Genomic DNA, 18,917 nt, shown 5'->3' with positions numbered 1-18,917 from the left:
AGGATGGAATCAGCAATTTGGAAGATAAAACAGCAGAAAACAACCAACCAGAACAGCAAAAAGAAAGAATTCAAAAAATGAGGATAGTTTTATGGGACATCGAGTGTACCAACATTCACACCGTAAAGGTACCAGGAGGAGAAGAGAGAGAGAGCAAGGAATAATTGAAAACCTATTTGAAGAAATAAGGGTGGAAAACTTCCCTAACCTGGTAGAGGAAATAGACATACAAGCCCAGGAAGCACAAAGAGTCCCAAACAAGAGGAACCCAAAGAGGTCCACACCAAGACACATTATAATTAAAATGCCAAAGGTTACTTCTTTCCCGAGGAAACACCAAATGGTGGATGACGCCGGTGCTGCGGGTGGGCCAGGAGGCCCCGAGGGCCCTGGAATCGGAGGCCGCCGTGGCTTCCATGGAGGATTTAGGAGCGGAATCCGCGGCTGGGGTCGGGGCCAGGGCCAGGGCCAAGGCCGCGGAGCTCGCGGAGGCAAGGTGGAGGACAAGGAGTGGATCCCTGTCACCAAGTTGGGCCGCTTGGTCAAGGACATGAAAATCAAGTCCCTGGAGGAGATTTATCTCTTCTCCTTGCCCATCAAGGAATCTGAGATCGTTGACTTTTTCTTGGGGGCATCCCTCAAGGATGAGGTTTTGAAGATTATGCCCGTGCAAAAGCAGACGCGGGCTGGCCAGAGGACCCGGTTCAAGGCATTTATCGCCATTGGGGACTACAATGGACATGTTGGTTTGGATGTTAAGTGCTTAAATGAAGTAGCCACTGCCATCCGTGGGGCCATCATCCTGGCTAAGCTCTCTATTGTCCCTGTGCGGCGAGGCTACTGGGGGAATAAGATTGGCAAGCCCCACACCGTTCCTTGCAAGGTGACTGGCCACAGTGGCTCTGTACTGGTGCGCCTCATCCCCGCCCCCAGGGGCACTGGCATTGTCTCAGCCCCTGTGCCCAAGAAGCTGCTGCTGATGGCCGGTATCGATGACTGCTATACCTCCGCCAGGGGCTGCACTGCTACCCTGGGCAACTTCGCCAAGGCCACCTTTGATGCCATCTCTAAGACCTACAGCTATCTCACCCCAGATCTCTGGAAAGAGACTATTTTCACCAAGTCTCCCTATCAGGAATTCACTGACCATCTTGTAAAGACCCACACCAGAGTTTCTGTGCAAAGGACCCAGGCTCCAGCTGTCGCCACCACATAATTTCATACCAGAAAAATAAAGTGAATTAAGCCCATCAAAAAATAATAAATAAATAAATAAATAATAAATAAAATAATAAAATGCCAAAGGTTAAAAACAAGGAGAGAATCTTAAAAGCAACAATAGAAAAACAGGTACCTACAAGGAAGTTCCCATGGACTGTTGGCTGATTTCTCAAGGGAAACTTTGCAGGCTGAAAGGGATTGGCCTGAAATAAAGCAATGAAAAGTAAGGACCTACAACCAAGATTACTCTACCCAGCAAAGCTATCATTTAAAATTGAAGGAGAGATAAAACACTTCCCAGACAAGAAAAGCTAAAGGAGTTCATCACCACTAAACCAGTATTACAAGAAGTGTTAAAGGGATGTATGTAAGGACATAAAGGATAAAAAATATGAATAATAAAATGGCAATAACTACATATCTGTCTACAATTACTTTACATGTAAATGGATTAAATGCTCTAATCAAAAGACATAGGGTGGCTGAGTAGATAAGAAAACAAGACCCTTACATATGCTGTCTACAAGAAAAGACTCACTTCAGATTTAAAGACACCCACAGCAGACTGCAAGAAAGGGATGGAGAAAGATATTTCATGAAGTGGAAACCAAAAAAAAAACAAAAACAAAAAAATCTTTGTTAGCAATGCGTACACCAGACAAAATAAACTCTAAAACAAAGACTGTAACAGGAGACAAAGAAGGACCCAGCAATTCCACTTTGGGCATTTACCTGAAGAAACCCAAAACAGTAATTCCAAAAAACATGCATCCATATGTTCATTGCAGCATTATTTATAATAGCTAAGATAGGGAAGCAACCTAAATGTCCATCCATGGATGACTGGATAAAGAAGTAGAGATGCATATATACAGTGAAATATGACTCAGCCATAAAAAGAATGAAATCTTGTCATCTGCAACAACATGAATGAACCTAAAGGGTATTGTGCTGAGTGAAATAAGTCAGATAAAGACAAATGCCAGATGATTTCACTTATATGTGGAATCTAAAAAAGCAAAATAAATGGACAAACAAAACAGAAGCAGACTCATAGATACAGAGAACCTTTTGGTGTTTGCCAGATGTGAGGGGGTTATGGGGACTTATGAAAAAGAGGATAGGAATTAAGAAGTACAAATTGATAGTGACAAATAGTTACAGGGATATAAAACATAACACAGGGAATGTAGTCAATAGTATTGTATTAACTATGCATGGTGCCAGATGGGTACCAGGTTTATCGGGGTGATCAATTTTTAAGATATATAAATGTGTAATCACTATGTTATACATGTGAGATGAAATAATATTGCATGTCAACTGTAATTGAAAAATAAAAAGTATTTAAAATAATATTTAAATAAACATGAGATATTTAAGCCAATGTTGACACAAGCTTGGATACAGTATAACAGGAAATAGTGATAGACAAACGGAGTATATGGGATAGATGTGAAATATTGTAGTAGAAGAATCAGCACAGCCTTCCAACTGACAATAGTCAGGCGGCAAGATATATGAACTAAAAAAAAATGAAATTTAAGTTTCATGGGTGATTAAGGTAAATGGTCAAGCCACTAGCTGAAAGGGGGAGATGATGTAGTAGAAGTTATTTGAACTAAGAATTTCAGAAGTTCAGCTTTGTGAATGTGGCCTTTAGATTTTGTTATGGTCTCAAATCAAAGTAGATTAAGCAAATTGGTAGCTGGAAATGAGGAAGAATAAATAAGGTAGTAGATATAGACTTGCTGGTGGGCCACAGAAAATAATTATGAAAGTCTTGAAATTTAGTGAAGGATAGCTAAAAAAAATAAAAAAATAATGGGAGAGGAGGAGATAGAGGAAAAGGGTAGAGAACATAGATGTTGGAAGGAGGATTGAGGTAAAGGAACCAGTAAAGACAGGAGGATTCCTTATAGAAGGTCAGAGGAGAATGGGGGTCAGGCAGGCATAATCAGAGAGAGTGTCCAGGGGAAGCTCAAAGCTCAAGGAACAGGATGGAAAGAAATATATTTGAGGGGATAACTATGTTACTATTAAACTTCAGGAGAAGAGTTTATATTCTGTGGCAAGAATTATAAGGAAATAAAGAACAAATGGCAAGACAGATAATAAAAGTAAAAGGTGGAGTGACCTAGTCTTTAGAAATATTTGTCTGTGAACAATGCTAGAGTACGCACAAATAAGCGCTCATTGTTCAATCCCAGTAAATCTTTGTTTTTCCCCTCCAGGGTATATGCCCTGACCAAGAATTGAACCTGCAACTTTTTTGGTGTACACAAGGACAAAGCTCCAACCAACTGAACCACCCTGCCAAGGCTGAAAAGTTTCTTTCTTTATTTAATTTTTGTTACAGATGTCCCCTCTTCTTTTTGCCCCCATTGCCTCCCTCCACCAGGTTCCTGCTCCGCCCCAGGCCTTTATCACCCTATTGTCCCTGTCCATGGGCTATGCATATATGCAAAAAAGTTATCTGGTTAATTTCTTTCCACACCCCCTCCCCCCTTCCCTCTGAGATCTCTCAGTCTGTTCCATGCTTCTATGCCTCTGGTTCTATTTTATTCATCAGTTTATTTTGTTCATTAGATTCCACATGAGTGAGATCATGTGATGTTTGTCATTCTCTGACTGGCTTATTTCACTTAGGATAATAATCCAGTAAATCTTTCATTATATTTTATTTTATTGTTTCAAGAACATTTACCATGAGGTTGATCCTTTTAAGAATTTTTTAAGTGTACAATACAGTATTAGTCGATACAGGTACAAAGTTGTAAAGCAGATCTCTAGAACTTCCTCATCTCTATTTGAATCTATGCTAAAAAACCTGGAATATTTTAAGAATTTTGGATGTCTTGGTCTGTAAATTCTTTTGTCTTGAGGAAGCCTGTTTCTCTGAGTTTCAATCAATTGTCCTTCTCGCCAGTCAATTTACAGAACAGCACTGCAGAATCCATCTGAATAGACAGGCAAAATGTACAAGAGTTAATTAAAGAAAGTATTGATGAAAATGTGATTTGTTTCTCAAGCTTATCAAGCAAAATGAATATTAATCCAAGGTCTTGCAAGACAATGGACTGGCACTTCTATCTCTTGGTGTCAAATTATATCTATTTTTGAAATATTGTTATAAGACTTTATTCGACACAATGAAAGTGCCTTTTTGAAAAAAAATTAGCTTATTGTTGTACAATTGATATATAAAATTGTAAAATATTTAAAAGGTACATTGCGGTGATTTCACATATGTATACATCGTGCAATGATTCCTTCCAGTTGATGCAACTGCCTTGATGACACTATTCATAAACCTTTTCTATGTGATAGAATACATGCATATTCTCAAGGATATAGCATTTTAGTGGGTTACTGAAGTGTAATAGAAGCTGAGGCCCCCAGGGTAACTCAGCTTCTGCAGGGTAACTAACATGCATCTGCCTGCATGAAGGGAATCCTCTTAGATTTTCACTATTCTAAGATATTATTTTCCATTTGTTCATCAAAGTAAATGTAAAACACATTTTTATTGTTCAAACCTCCATTTTTAGGACTATTGAAATTTTCAAGTAACATCTGGAAGCTATTTCTTAATGCTAAATAAAAATGTCAGAAAGACACTTGCCTATTTATGACCTCAGCTGTAAGCTAAGGAAGTGTTGCCCTCTTTCCATTGCAGTGAGTAACACTCTGTACCATGAAGTGAAGATTTACTACTAAACTTGAATAATCTCAATAAGCAGTGTCACTCTGTGGCTGACATATTCTACTTTTTAGCTCTCCTCTTTGCTATAAGTTCAATAAATTTTTTTTGTATGACTTCTGTAAAAAATGAAGTGATCTCATCAAATCTTGGCATAGCAAGATTTTGAAACTTTTTGTTGCTGTCATAGTAAATGAGTGACAGAAATAATAAATGTTGTCATGACTACTGTTTCTTTGCTTTTGAGGTTAGGAAATTCTTTTATAATTAGGTTATCTTAGCTAAAACTATTTGTATATAATTATTTATACTGGTGACTTCTAGAAATACATTCACAAATCCTTAAGTCATTATTAATGAAAAGTGCTTTGGAATGATACAGACATTTGATGTAAATCCTCATGAATAACCTTAGTTTTTATCATAATAAAATAAGCAGGCAAATATTAATGAATATAGAGCGGTATCTCAGTTTTCGAACATCTCCTTTAATGAACATTTTGGTTTATGAACGCTGTAGACCCAGAAGGAAATGCTTCGGTTTTCGAACATTTCAGAACTCGAACGGTCTTCTGGAATGGATTACATTTGAAAACCGAGGTATCACTGTATCAACTTTTTTTAGCCTTCAAAAATGTCTATATACCCACGGTGTTTATTTATGTGAATTTATGTTCCTTAAAATATATCTCAAAACTTGCAATTGAAGCTGATATTCTTACCATGTTACCATGGAAAGTCAGTTTTTGATTGAAGACTTGATGCTTAATTTCTAGAAGAAACGATTACTTACATCATAAGTAATGAGTTGAGAATAATATGACCTATGCTTTACATGGAAGACTATCTAAAGAGCATACACATCATTTAAATAGGGTGATGCAATTGCTAATCTTAAACTTAATTAATGAATTAAATAATCAATGGCAGTGGATATGTAAGTCAAGGACAGAAGGTAGAGACAGGAGGAAACAGCCAGAGTAAAGGCTGGAATATACAAAGTTTCCATAAGAGAGCCAGAACTTGGCAAGATTACATGGCAGAAGAAAGCGGTCATGATATCACTTTCAAATTCTTGCCTTTAATATTTAAAAAAAAATTAATCCTTACCTGAGGATATGTTTTTATTGATTTTAGAGAAAGAGAAAGGGAGAGGGAAAAAGAAATATTGATTGGTTACCTCCAGTAAGCAACCTGACTGGGATGGAACCCGCAACCTGGGTATGTGCCCAAGCAGCAGTCGAACCCAGGACTTTTTGGTGTACAGGACTATGCTCCAACCAGCTGAACCACACCAGCCAGTGGAATACATTAAATATCTCTGAACCTTATCTGAACTCATTATATTGTAGATATGTGTGTATTTTAGAAAAAAATACATGGCATTTTTATTTGTCTGTCTGTATGTATATGTCCTTTATTTTTATCTAAATGCTTTAGGTTATTTTCCATTTCTTTTTTTTAAGTTTAACTATATGTTTTTAAGATTCTTTCATATTTCTCTAAGTAACTCAGTTCATTCCTTCTACATGCTGCTTAATTTATTAATATATATACTCACTACCTTTTACTGTGGCTTCCAAGTATAACTGAATCTGGGAAGTGAGAATTTCTTTACCTCAATGAACTCCTGGTCTGTTTTATAAACCTAAATAATCATTAAAGGTTATCTGAATCTGAGTTATCTTCATGAAATATTGAAATAATAGTAAATGTTTAAATGGATTTCTAGAATATTTTGCAACACTTGATGTTACAGACTTGGTTTTATTTTACTGAAATTTATTTAGAAATTAAATATTTGTATAAGATTCATCATTTTGTTATACCATCAGCATCTCTAAAGCCATCTTTCTCACGACTGGTGGTAAACTTGATAGATGGACTTAGGATAGGTTTCAGTGTAATCTATGTTTGGGAATCATTACTTAGAATATTATATTTCAAATATATTTGACATAAAATCAGTGAAATAAAAGCAAAAATTATAGTACTGGTGTAGAGCTTAGAGAACTGACTGAGATGATTTAGATTCTAGAAACTAGGTAGAGCTTGGGTTCATATTCTGGTCTCACCATTCACTGTCTCACCTTTGGCTAGGCTCTCTATGCCTCTGTTGTTGTTTTTTAATCTGTAAATATTGTTGTTAAGACATGTGCGTTATTTTTGGTAAAATTTGTAGAACACTGCCTGACATTTATGATAAGAAATACATAAATAGATGATGAATAAAAAGCCATTCACAAAAACACCTTTACACCCTTGTAATGGATTCTAGTATCTTTCTAGTCAATTTTATAGTCTATGACCAATGCTAGTCATAATGAACTAAATTGATGTAATGATCCATGATATACAGTTTGAAAAACACCAGAACAGAGTATTCTCTTTTTGGAAAATAATGTACATAAACTGGTTAAGTATATGGTTAAGATATTATACAGAGATTAAAAAAACAAAAACCCTGTTTATCTTTTCTTAGACAGTAATTGCAAAGTTTACTTGTCCATAGAAACCTTTCTATTTAAACCAGGTGTAGTAGGTCAAATTCTAAACTATACCCCCAGGACTTCCTGCCATAATTCCTGGGATTGAGAAGATGATTAGTTAGCAGGGGGTTTTCTCCTGATAGTTGGAGAAGAAAAGTTAGAGATAGTCAAAGCACAATACGGATGTGATGTGCTCTTGTATTTCTGGCTTTGAAAATGGAGGGAACCAATGTGCAAAAACCAAAGTGTGACCACTAGTTGCTGAGAGTAACTCCCAGCCAACAGCCAACAAGAAAATGGGAACCACAGGCCTATAACTTCAAGAAACTGAATTATGGCAATTACCTGAACCAGCTTAGAAGTGCTTCCTTACCTAGAGCCTTGAGATAAAAGCTCAGCCTGGCTGATACCTTGATTTTCGCCTTGTGAGACCCCAAGCAGGAAACCACCACCATCCTGGCCCAGACTTCTGACCAACAGAACCTTGAGATAGATGCTATTTCAGCTGCTAAATTTGTTGCACAGAAATAGGAAACTAATATACCAGAACACACAATGATAAATCATAATAAACAGATAAACAGTGAGAGAGTAACTGTGATTTTAGCATAGAAAGATTTTATAATTTTAGCATAATAAACAGATAAACAGTGAGGAAGTAACTATAATTTTAGCAAGGGGATTTTATGTTGATTTTCAGTTATATCTTAACAGTACAACTAAGAAAAAATGACTGCTTTTGGATAAGTAACCATGTTCTATATGAAAACTGTCTTGTTAAAATAACATCCTGCAAAAAGCATCAATAGGGCAAAGCAAAAACAAATAAAATTTCTAAATCTTTTTTGTGGGCTTATGCTGCTGCTTGTGTCTAGACAGATTTTTTCTCTATTCCATGACCTCAGAAAGAAACCCCATACCCTTCAGCTATTATACCCTATCTGCTCATCTCCCTCCTTGGCCCTGAGCAACCACTGTCACTGCAGGGAACTCTCACGGACTTTCATATGAATGGAATGGTGTAATATGTGGACTTTTATCGCTGGCTTCCTTCACATAAGCATAATATTGTCATGATTCATCCATGTTGTTGCACATACCAGCGCCTCATTTCTTTTTACAGCAGAGTAATAGTCCACTGTATGGATATACCATATTTGGTTATCACTCTGTTGATAGACATTTGGGTTATGTCCATCTTTTGGCCTATATAAATAATGCCGCTATGAACACTTGTACATAAGTTTTATGTGGACATGTTTTCATTTCTCTTTGTACATACCTAGGAGTAGAATTTCTGGGTCATATGGTAACTCCATGTTTAATCTATTGAGGAACTACTTGACTGTTTTACAAAACAGCTGTAGCATTTCACCTGTCCACCAGCAGTGTATGAGGCTTCCATTTCTTCATATCCTTCCCAACACTTACTGTTATCTCACTTTAAATTTCACCTATCCATCTAGGCCTGGATCATGTGCTATCACTTCCACAGAGTCAGTCCTAATTCATTAGCAAAGTGTAGTAATTTCTTCTACGGACTTCTACAGGATATTTTCTTGTTTCTTAGGGCTCACATCAATTTTCTCATTGTATCATTGTTAGTATGGGTCTTACCTGAGTACCAATTTCAGCAGTTTTATAGCAGGATTTGTGGCTAATTCATTAATTTCATCTTTCAAAGCATGGCTGTTCTAGGTGACTTTAACATAAGAGAAGTTCAAAAAGTATTTGCTGAGGGTTTTGGATTAAAAGCGAGCCATATGACCTAGTTTAATGTAATGTATAATAATTTCCACCAGTCTGAGCCTAGAGAGCTTGTCTGGCTTAGTCATATATGCACAGTTATTCAATTTCAAATTTCGTGCTACCACTTATTAATCATGTGCTCTTAAGAAGATTTCTTAAACTTTCTAAGATGTTTCTCTATCTATAAATGTGAATTTTAATATTGTATAAAGTTACTATGAAGCATAAATGTGATAATTTATGTAAAGCACATAGTATAGTTCCTGGCACATATTTGATGCTCATTATATGTCAGCAAAACTGTTTTATAAGTATAAGGAATGCTAAATATAGGATATAATAATCCCTCACCACAGCAAATTTACTTCAATAAAAGTATAATATGTGGATTTTGTACTAGTTACATTTTATTGAATTGCAATAATTTTTGGATTGAATAAGTGTGAATTGTGTGTCACTTCCAATTGTAGAATCAAAAGCATTGAGTCTGGGTTTTTCATGCTAGATATCCTGCGATCAGGTGGATTGCACACCTCTCTGTCCTTCGCTTCTGTTCTGTTGCTCACCTTGAAGTCCACCTCAATTATGCTAATATAGCTCATAAAACACATTACATTTGTGCTGTGCACATTACTGTCTGGTTCTTAAATTCCACATGGTAATATTGCATGGTACTCAGTGATATAAAATTTCAGTAACTTTGAATCTTTATTAAATGTGTGTGGAACAGAGAGGTGCGATCACCAAGAGTAGGAACAAACGGGTAATGACAATACACCGAGAGTAAGAAGTGTCGTGTCTTTAGGAGACAAAAATTACAACACATATGCATTCTCAGGATGCTATTAGATATGGAAAATGAAGTTGCTGTTAGGCCTACTGTGGCAATGTTTAGTTGGTGGACTGAAAGATCAGTGATAAATATATTCTTTTATTATTCATTTGAGTGCATTTAAATATCTTTACAGATTTCTTCTAATTTCTATACAATATACAAATATTTAATATCTGAGTTCAAATTATTTTAAAAAAACTTTACTGTTGTGTGGGAGGGAATATTATGTGGAGAGTCTGCACCGTACTGGATAAAATAATATACTGAGAACCAAAAACAGAGGTTTCATCCAGATTCTACTATTTTCCAGTTATGAAAACCTCTTTGAGACTCAGTTTCCTTATCTAGAAAATTAGATAATAATAGTTCTCATGCTTAGCTCAATTTGTCTGGAGCATTAGCTGAAAAATTCTCAGATGATTTCACTTTGTAAATTTCAAAGTGTTATGCAACAAAAGGATGTGTTATCATTAAGTACTAGGAACTGGTCCCTGGAACCCTTTCTCTCCCAATCCCCTGTCAAAATTTATCAGTAAATTTTAAGATCAGAGTATGTCCTAGCAGGAACCCTCTTTCCCAGGATTTACTATCTAATAACATTCTCAGGATGCTATTAGACATGTCTTTCTTTGGAAGAGACTTAGCAAAATCTTGACTCTTCCATAGTCAAGTGCGGTAGGTCCATCTTTATGCAAGTGCAGTCATTTCATAGCCCTCCACCTTATGGTTTTAGCCCACTTACCTCCATATCAAACACATAGTTCACTATTGTAATCATTGTATCAATTAAGGTTTTTGTTCAGGAAAATGAAACCGAACAGACTTACTACAAGGAATTAGGTGTTTATAGGAATTGAATGTGTACAGAGAATTAAGTGTTCACACAAGGGAATTAGGTATTTACAAAAACATCAAGAGGTTGCTGTTGGACTTTTTGTTACATGATCACAATACCATAACTATACCATAAAGAAAGAACAAAACCTTGCTATAGTCGCAGCCACTACCACTGCCACATATCTCAGATGGTTAGTGACAAGGGAGCAGAACATTCAGCCTGTCTCAGGTAAAAACAGTCCTGTCAGAACTTGCTGCCCCTACTACCCCCCAAATGCAATGTGAATGCAACTAATTCACTTCTCCACACCTAGTTTCCAAAGGGAACTAAGCCAAATGATTTTTAGCCTTCTGATCTCTCCAAGAGGACAGCAAAAAGAGGCACTGGGAAACAAATTCAAGTTACCACTATAGTTTCTGTGTCGTTAAGTTCATGTCTCCAATGTTCCTCAGCAGTCTTGGAACTTCTCACCCTCGAACTGCATGCAGTCCTCACGTACTCAGCTAATGCTGTAATTCTACCAGGGTCCTTTAAGAATTATGCGAAGGGAGACACATGGTGCTCACCTTACGGGCCATTATCATTTACTAGGCTATAATTTATCTCCTCTCAGTCAAGTAATATAAAAAGGAATGCCTTAAGCAGCATGTTACCCTTCCTGAAAAACTAAAATACTTATTCAAAGTTATCTTTCATCAACTAGGCACCTCAGGTCTCTTGCTGTGGAGGGCATAGTTACAGACACTGTTAACTGCCACCATTCTGGGCCACCACCATGTCTACGATGAGGTCGCGCTTCCCTAGGATGTCCTCAGCTCATGATTGAGCGTGGCAGAAATACTAGTGTTGATCCATTGTGATGGGACTTGGACTCCTTCCTCTAGAGGGCAAGTCTGGCTTGGGAGCTCCCTATTTTTTCTGGCTGAAATTTTAAGAGTTGTAGGCACTGCAGTCTGAGACACTACCTGCCTAATCTTTCTTCTTAATGCTCTCTGTGTTCAGATATGTCAGAACCGGGTCGCGTGCCGTCTGAAGGCCTTCTCTGCCTACTCCTACTTCCCTTTGTTCTTTGCAGGAGTTTTTCCAACAAGTATTTTGAAAGACCAATCTCATCTTGGTGTCTGCTTCTCGGACGACCTGAACAAATACAGTCACTTTAAATATTATATTAGAAATTGTTTTAAAGATGGTGAGCATGGAATTTCCATCTCTACTGATAATAAGAGTGGGCAAAATCGATTAAGAATAAATGAGTGAAGTTACCTCAAGAAACATTATTAAAGGTAAAGTCACTTAGATCCTGATATGGGATGATATTGAAAGACAAGTTAGAAATATCCTTTTTAGAGAGTTTCAGGAAGAGTAGAAATCTAAATATATAAATATAATGCACAAATCTATGAACATTCTCCCTGATAATAGAATTGTCTTTGCTGCAGGAGTGAAATTGTGCTGTTGAACCGTTCAGGTTAACTCTACAACCCTACTGCTAGATTTGGACAGATTAGCCACATGATGGGTTAACTCTACTCAAGGTTGCTAATCATCATTTATCACATGTATTTGTAAACGCATTTTGGATTTCAAATATGGAACAGAATTTGTAATGTAGAAACTACCTGAGCTTACTGTTGTTAGTTCAGTAAATACAAAAGTTACCTTTTCCAGGGGGCAGTCCTTTCAGGGTTGTGGTATCTTTAGGTTATCAAACCTTTTTCTCATTTCCCGCACTGACTCCCCAGTATTCTTATCATTAATTAACCTCTTACTTTGGTATGGAACCTTGGCAGTTCTGCCCCCTATTGTAGATTGTTTAATGGAGCACTACCCCCTTATCCAAGGGTCTGCATTCCAGGGTGTGTGCTGAATTCTTCTGTAACACAAGGAATTTGATGCCAATAAAATGTAACAAGAACAAAGAAAAAAATCAACTAGTCACATTCAATATTCACATTCAACTATTGTCTTTCTGCAATAATCATATTACAATTTGTGAATTTGTTTAGAATGTGTGATTTTTTTTTTTTTTCAAATATTGGCAACAGATTCTTTCCATAAAAAATATCAGTAGTTTGGATGGGAAATCCTTTAAGCAATTATATTTTGAGTCTAATCACTGAAATAAATCAAGCATATTTTAACATGTAAAATTTTCTTTCAGATGACAATATATATTATATATTTTTAAATTATACTTATAATTTCAGAGATTTGTTATATTTGAGATTTCTTCCCACTCAGTTCATCTTTAAGCTCATCCTGAGTGTGTAAATGATTCTAAATGCAATTTCCCTTCTGTCTAAGTTTTATGAACTTCTAGGAGCCTCAGTATCTATTTTCTTAGGAAGGCTATATTTGTATAAATGTATTAAGCTTGATTCTTCTCTGAAAGCAAATATTATCACATTTATTATTCCCAGTTGGATAATAAAACTTTAAATAATAATCTCTATATAAAAACTTCTCCTCCCATGGTTCTAAATAAAAGAAATCTGCTTCTTTATTTACTTAACTTTTGGTGGTGATGAAATAAATAAACCATCAGCCAAAAAGTGATGATGACTTTCTCTGTTATTTTTCTCTTTTTTCTCTACAGGTTGTGTTTTATATGAATGTGGATATGATGTGTCCTAGGAACATGACATCTTGATTAGGTTAGTCTTTCAAGACAGCTTTAAAGAATGTTCATACTAACGAATCCTCAGGTCCTGACATTATAGTTTTGGTATTTCTTGCCTAAGCATTGATGAAAATAGGATCTTTTTTTGCTTTTTTTGGTGACCTTTGGTAGATAAAATTGAGTTCTGGCTACCACAGAAACATTGTTGTTTTTTTAATGGGACTTATATGAAAAGTGAAATCAGGGAAATGCCTAAAATGTCTTTTGAGGTGAGGACAGGGCAATATCAAAACAGCAGTTAAGAGACTACTACCTGCTGTGCTAATAAGGCACCTGATATACTACAAAGCATTATTAAAAGAGATTAAAAACACACAATGAAATGGAAAGATAATCAAAGCAGCATGATATTGACAGAAAAACAGACACACAGACCAATGGAACAGAATTGAGAGCCTAGAAATAAACCCATATGCACATGGGCAAATAATTTTCAACAAAGGAGCCAAAAACATAGAATGGAGAAAAGAAAGCTTCTGCAATAAGTGGTGTGGGAAAATTGGAAAGCCATGTGCAAAAGAATGAAACTAGATTGCTGTTTTCCCCACGTACACAGATTAACTTAAAATAGATCAAAGACCTGAAACAATATATTACATATAAGAAAACTTAAATACTAAATGTATGAACCTTGGTCTTAGAGATTTTATTAATTTGACCCCAAAGGTAAGAAAAGTAAAGGCAAAGGTTGGTAAAAGGGGGGGAATGGGGGACATCTATAATAATGTAAACAAAAACCCACAAAACACCTCCACTTACTATCAAAACTTAAAAAAAATAAATGAATGGGACTGTATCAAACTAAAAAGCTTCTGCACAGCAAAAGAAGCTGCCAATAAAACAAAAAGGCAACCAGCAGAATGGGAGAAGATATTTGCAAACAATGGGTCTGACAAAGGGTTAATATCCAAAAATATTTAAAGAACTCATACAGTTCAACACCAGACAAACAATCCAATGTAAAAAATGGGCAGAGGCCATAGACAGACACTTCTCCCAAAAAGGACATACAAATGGCCAACTATGAAAAGATACTCAACTTCACTGGATATTAGAGAAATACAAATCAAAACTACAATGAGATCCCACCTCACACCTGTTACAGGGGCTATTATCAACAGGACAAGTGATAGCAAGTGTTGGAGAGGTTGTGGAGATAAGGGAACCCTCATTCACTGCTGGTGGGAATGTAAAGTGTACAGCCACTAGGGAAAATAGTACGGAGGTTCCTGAAAAAATTAAGAATAGAGTTACCATATAACCCAGCAACACGTCTTCTGGGCATCTACCTCAAAATTTTGAAAACATTTCTTTGCAAAGATATGTGCACCCGTGTGTTCACTGCAACATTATTCACAGTGGCCAAGACATGGAGACAACCAAAGTGTTCTTCTATAGATGACTGGATAAAGAAGATGTGTTACGTATATACAGTGAAATACTACTCAGCCATAAGAAAAGATGAAATACTGCCACTTGCAGCAACACAAATGGACCTTGAGAATATCATGCTAAGAGAAATAAGTCAGACAGAAAAAGTTAAGAACCATTTCACTTATATGTGGGATATAAAACTGAAAGCAACAAATGAACAAACAAGAAAAACAAACAAACAAAGACTCATAGACACAGACAACAGTGTGGCGGTTACCAGAGGGAAGGTGGGGTTGGGAGGGTAGTAAAGAGTGAAAGGGGTCAAATATACGGTGATGGGAGATGACTTGACTTTGGGTGGTGGGCACACAATGCAATATACAGATCATGTGTCATAGAAATGTACACTTGAAACCTATATGATCTTATTAACCAATATCACCCCAATAAGTATAATTTTTTAAACAACAGAGGTTAGAAGTCTCATTCTTTTTATAGAATACCTATAGTAGAGATTTAGAGAGCTCTAATAGTGGGCATGTTTTATCAGTTAGTACATTATTTATTTATGCAAGAAACAATGTCTTAAATAATTTTATTATCTAATCTGAATATATGTAATTTTTTGCAAATATATATTGGCACCAACTACATGAATTCGAACATTCACTTTCAAAATTTTTTTTATTTGGTTTAGGTGTCGGCAGTCTTCTACCGCAGCAGGTGAGGTCACTGTCAGAGCAGGCTGGCAAACTTCTGAATGAATGGCTTTTCCTGTACCATGTCTGACTCCTGACCCAGAGGGTAAGACCGTGATTCCTTTTGGCAAATAGAGGAAAAGGGCCTAGAGTTTTCAGATCCATGTATCTGCTGCCATTAAGGTGTTTATAGCAAATAATAAAGGAAGCTGTATAATTAACCTGGTGTAGTAAGCTGAATGTTGGTCTGCCAGGTTGGGCCCCTCCATTTACATCTTGGCCTTTTTCTGACTATCTGTATACTATAGGCAAAATATGTCATTTTCTACAGTCATAGCCTTTTCATCAGGAAAATGAACTGTTCCTATCAATGATACTCAGCCATAGTTCTAGAATTGTAATTCTGTGGAATTTTTAATGAACAAATTATTTTTTTTTAATCTCTGAAGAACGGCGGAGGAGCTCTACGTGCTCTGCTTGCCAAAATGATCATAGTGTACACAATTGGACAATCAATTATGAACATTATAAGTATTTAAAGTAATGAAATATTTTTCTGCATCTGGAATATTTCTAAATAAAAGCAGAGCCTAATGAATTTTTTTTTTTTAATTCAAGACACTGTAATTGTCTCCATTTATTGGTATACATAGGAACTTTTCCTGATTTTTATTCAACTTTTCTCTTGCCCTTCTCTCCTAGAAAAGACAATATTTTTTCCTAGATGATACATCTCTTTTTAGTGCAGAGTAATTAAATATTCAAAAGCAGTGTTGCTTGCTGCCAAGGCCTCTTAAGAATGTTCAACCATATTTTAGTTGAACTTGAAGAATTATAAAAAGTTCCTTTTCACATTCCTCATACAACACTAAGATATTAATGCTGACCACGATGTGACTATATTAATTTTAGTAAGAGTAGTTTCAGATGCTAAGTAGTCTTGCAAATGATTGATAAAAACCACTATCATATCTTTGAGAATCTTGTAACCCTTTTTCATGTTGTAAGTGCCTATTCAAGTGGCAGGAATATTTTTTTAAATATTATTTGTATTGAAAAACACACCTGTCTCACAGTATTTATAACTTTATCTGGGAAATATGTGCTATTGAGCATACTATGTATCTTTAATGCTTATAGTTCAAATTATATCTAGGTGATTGGAACCTTTCTAGAGTTAGGGTAAAACTTTATTTGCCTGAGGGAGTAGATTTCTTAGGAGAATGAGTCAATCAAACAATTATATAACATTTGCAAACATTCATTCTCCTCATTTGAATTTCAGTTCTGGAATTTCTCACAGTAGCAGATACTTAGAGTATTAGAATACATACTTAGATCAGAATCCTTGGACCCATTTTCCTCTGTCATTCTTTTTCCCTCCATGAAATTATGTCCTTATACAAAACATTTTTTAAAAATTAATAACTACATTGAATTTTGCAAATTTAAAAGTATAGAATTGGGATGTTTTATTTAAAATAATTAAGATAAAATAAATTTTAAAGTATAATTTTATGAAAGTACTATCACCCCCAAGTTGTATCTTGCAAATTGTGTCTTATTATCACTCCCAATTTTCATCATGAGAAGCAAAACAAAACTAAACAAAGCTAAAAACTAGAGGAAAGGTAATCTGTAATGAAACAAGAACAAAAACTCTTGAGTCTATATTGGTGGTGGAAAAGGCAGGTGGGAAAAGTAGATGAATACATACGTACAATTTAAAGTTAATCCAAAAATTTCATTGCAGTCTATAACACCAATATCTAGAAATACAACAGTTGCCAGACATTGTTCATAGTGCTAATACTAATCAAATTAAAAGATGCTATTCTCTCTTCTGCTAGCCCCCTTTCCCTACATATACCATAATTAGCAATAAAATTGGAAACAACAGAAACAAGAAAATAAGTGATCCTGGAAAATCTACTAAATGGAGCACCATTTTCTAACAATTGTTTACTGGACAGGATTTGTTATGTGGTTGTGTGGTAACATTTTTTCCTTACCTTCCTGTTGGTTATGCACTGTGTTATATTTGTCTTGGGCAAAACATCTAGCATCTGATAGGAATTCTAAATGGCAAATGATAACATGATAGTTTCATTTATCTGTGTATCTTAATAGCCCCAACAAATAGCAAATAACACCACTTCTTTTTCCCAGAGGAGGAAGAGATATACAGATGAAAGCCGCTTAGGTGGCTGAGTTATGCAGCAAGGTCACGGAATCTTTCCCGGATAAATGGCCTTTTGGAGAGTTGGCAGTGCTGTGAAAAGAAACGAGAGTTCTGATGAGGAAATCTGGATTTGTTTCTCAGCACTGACTATGTGAACACATATCCTTGAGGAAGTTACTGAAAATCTCCTTGTGCTCAACAGTAAATTAAGAGGCTAGGGATAAATGATCTCAAAGCTCCTTTCAATTCAGGCATCTGTGAAATAATAATGGCACCTAAGACATAGCACTTAGCATGTGTCAGACCCTGTGGGACACTATCACTTTAAGAGCTTTACTTGGATTGTATAATTGTCAAACAACTTTGCGAAGCACGTACTATTATTAGTTGGATTTTCTGAGGAAAGTGAAACGTAGGGATTTAAGTTTCTTAAAGAATGTGACATGCCGGGAGCATCAGAGTTGCATTTTTAAAGGAGTTCTGCCTTCAGAGTCTGCCAGCTTAAGGGGCATGTCCATTCTCCCCCCACATTATTCACAAGCCAGGACTTAGGAAGTCACAGGTGTGTGAAACCTGCGCTCTCCCCTATTTTACTTTCTCCGAGTAGGTGGTTATTTGCCCATCAGTCTGGCTTTTGCTGCAGTGAAACATACTCCCTCTTTGGTTAGCATTTTCTGTCAGTTCTTCCTGCTTAGCTATAATCCAGAGAGTGGCACATCTTCCGATGGACTATTTCTACTGAGTATTTTCCAGAGCCTGCCTGTGAGGTCATTGACCATGGATCAGAGAGAAGGTTCACGGAAATTATAAATGAACAGTCAAGGGAGAGTCTTTTCTAGCAAAATTATAGGAGTGTCTCCTTAGGTCAAAGTCAAAGTAAGGATGAATTAACTCCCGAAGCAATTTTGAAAAGGTGAAATTCAATGATATTGCTGTTGTTGGACCAGGTGTTAAAATGTTATTGGGTGCTAATTTAATTTTCATCCTGTCAACACTCATCTGAACTGTAACAGCTGCTAAACACGGTTCCACAAGAGCAAACCATCCTCACAGAGGAAGCAGATGCCTAATCAATAGGGCTGATAGAAATGTATGGCTCAGCTAAGCAGCCTGCACAAAGGGGAATGAATCCCGTAGGGCTCTGTCTT

General features: G+C 36.2%; 1 pseudogene across 1 annotated transcript; it reads left to right on the top strand.

The window, feature by feature from the left end:
• The first annotated feature begins 332 nt into the window (after positions 1-332).
• On the top strand, positions 333-1,245 carry LOC308558935 (small ribosomal subunit protein uS5 pseudogene; annotated as a pseudogene). The gene has a single exon. The product of its transcript is annotated as a small ribosomal subunit protein uS5 pseudogene (transcript).
• The last annotated feature ends 17,672 nt before the right edge of the window (positions 1,246-18,917 follow it).

Source organism: Miniopterus schreibersii (assembly GCF_964146895.1).
Source record: "Miniopterus schreibersii genome assembly, chromosome: 1".
NCBI lineage: Eukaryota > Metazoa > Chordata > Mammalia > Chiroptera > Miniopteridae > Miniopterus > Miniopterus schreibersii.
This window is presented reverse-complemented; position numbering and strand designations above follow the sequence as displayed.